Consider the following 2,826-nt stretch of genomic DNA (forward strand, 5'->3'; position numbering starts at 1 on the left):
TAAGATGGCTTCTGCCCTTAAAGTATTTACAGTTTAATAGAAGACTGACGTAAGCAAGAGCAATGTAATGGAGTTATATTTTTAAAGTAAGCAAATGAAGTGAAAAAAATTGTATTTTCAAAACTACATTGAAAATCTCTTAGGATAGCACTACATTAGATTCCAACATATCCTCCTCTCAACAGGTCTATTAGAGTTTGTTTTTCCTCCAGTATTCAAAACAAATCTTTGTTTATTTAGTTGATCACCAGATGAAATAGTTGGCTTGGGTTTTGGGGGCTGTGTTGTAGTCAATCAGATATTTGTTGAGCATTTATTACTAGACTCTAGGGATATGCTTGTTCTCAAGGAGCTCACATTCTAGTGAGGGAGACAAACAGTAAACACAGAATCTCAGATGCTTTTAAGTGTTATAAAGAAAATTAAGTAGGGGAATGAGTGTGTATAACTGGTAGTGGTGGTGGTGGCAGTGGCAGCTACTAATGCTACAATGTTCAGGGAATACCTACCTCTGAGGAGATGGATGACATTTGAGATGATACATACAGTGAAGAATATAGTAGAAGGAACAAGTGCAAAGATCTGAGAATCTCTGGTGTATTTGGTCACAAGCTTGGTATGTTTGCACAGAAAGCCACTTTGACCAGAGTAGTGATTGAGAAGGAAGGTGAGGAGGGATGAGATCAGAGAGGTAGGCAGGGCCTAATAGACTATGACCAGGAGTTTGGACTTTATTCTGGTTCCAGTGGGAAGCTATTGGAGGAGTTTAATCAAGGGAATGACGTGACCTTTATTTATTCTTTAGAAAGATCACTCTAACTCAGGGTTTCTTAACCTTAGCACTATTGACGTTTTGGAGTGAGTAATTCTTTGTTATAGGGAGCTGTCCAGTGCACTGTAGAACATTTAGTAGCATCCCTGGCCTCTACCCATTAGATTCTTGTAACACTCTCCCCCCGTGTTGTGACAACCAAAAATGTCTCCAGACATTGCCAAATGTCCCCTGGGGCACAAAATTACTGCTATAACTGTACAAAAAGTATATTTAAATACTAGACTCTGACACAATGGGATATTCACATTGGGAAAAGCATAATGACTCCTACTTTACATGAACATATGATGACCTTCATAGGTGTTTTGTTTTTGCTAAGTTTATGTGGTTGAATGCAGGGAAGTTAAATGCTCATGTGTTATGACTCCACTGTTAAATGTGCTACAGTGGACATCTATAAAATGTTTAGTTGGGCGCAAAAAGAGAGTAAGTCTATCCAAGGGAAGGTAAGGGAAAGGAGGAGGTCAGGAAAAGTTTCTTGAACCAGGAAGGAGATGGGCAATCTTTGAATTGAGTCTTTTTTAGTTATTTTATTGAGGTCTTATTGGTTTATAACACTGTGTAATTTCAGGTGTACATTATTATATATCAGTTTCTGTATAGATTGCATCATGCTTACCACCAGTAGTCTAGTTTTTATTCATCACCATATATATGTGCCCCTTTACCCCTTTTGCTCACCCTTTCCCACCCTCTTCCCCTCCAGTAATGAGTTGAGTCTTAATAGATGAATAATTGTTCAAAGGTGGGAAGTACTTTCTAGGCAGAGGAAGCATGAGGAAAGGGCCTCTGATCCTGGAGGGCCTTGTATGTCAGGAAAGAAGGGCAAGTTGAAAGAATGAAGGGGGAAATCTAGTGGTAGTGTTTGAACAACAGACTTGGATATTTGGGCCAAAGCTCAGGAAAGTGGGCTGGAAATAGGAGGTGTGGAAAATAGCCGCTTATGGTGATAGTTAAGGCCATAACTAGAGAGGGAGAGAGGTGGGGATGAAATCACCAAGGGAGTAGTGTGAAGAGGGGACAGGCTTCTTAGGGAATGCTTAAATTCTGGAGGTCTCTAGGGAAGAATGTACTGAAAGGCCCCTTATTTGCCAGGTGGACAGACTGGCAGGAGCTGGGAAATGAATACTGGGTACCCAGAGTGTTGTGCAGTTTTGTTTAAATTTGTTAGTGACCTTCCTCAAGTACCTTCCACTTCACTCCTGTTTTGGGGCCATGTATATCTTACTCTTCCCATTTAAAATTTAATTCACCCTATCCCACCCCCATGAGGAAGCTTTTGGGTGGAAAAGCATGCAGAGTAATAGATTAATGGTTCTCAAACTTTAGTGTGCCTCAGAACCACTGCAGATTGCTGAGCTCCACCCCTAGAGCTTGATTCAGTAGGTCTAAGGTGGAGCCCAAGTATTTGCATTTCTGAAAAGTTTCCAGGTGGTGTTGCTGCTGCCGGGCTCGGGACCACTGTAAACGGTAGCTAACAGGTTTTTGCTCGGGAATACAAATTTCTTAATGAGTTTAAGATATTGGTCTGGGCCCTTGAAATTGCTTCAAATGTTTAATGCTAGTATGAGGAGAGCCTAGAATCACCTAACTCCCTGTGGAGTGGTTTTGGTTAGTATATTTCAAGTTCCGACTAAATATTAATTCATTTCATAGGGGGCTAATAAAAGACACTGTCCTTGTCCTTATAAGATACCAGGGAGGACGGCATATTAGAGGCGGAGAGGCTGCACCTGGCCTCCCAGTCTCAGCCTTTCTCTGCCGCCCACCACTGAAGGGGCTCTGGAATTCCTTAGAACCGCCGCAACTTCCCAAGTGACGTGAGAGAGCCCAAACGGGATTGGAGCATGGTCCTTGAGACCGAAAAATGTGGTAAAACTGGCTGGTCCACCGAAGGGAGAGTCTTTTGCGGCAGGTGGAGCTGCGGGGCGGGGACGAAGGGAAAGCCTAGCTCGGGTCCTGCTGGCCGCCTGGGCCTGCCGGGCCCCGCC

This window comes from Equus quagga, chromosome 2 (assembly GCF_021613505.1).
Source record: "Equus quagga isolate Etosha38 chromosome 2, UCLA_HA_Equagga_1.0, whole genome shotgun sequence".
Taxonomy (NCBI): Eukaryota; Metazoa; Chordata; class Mammalia; order Perissodactyla; family Equidae; genus Equus; species Equus quagga.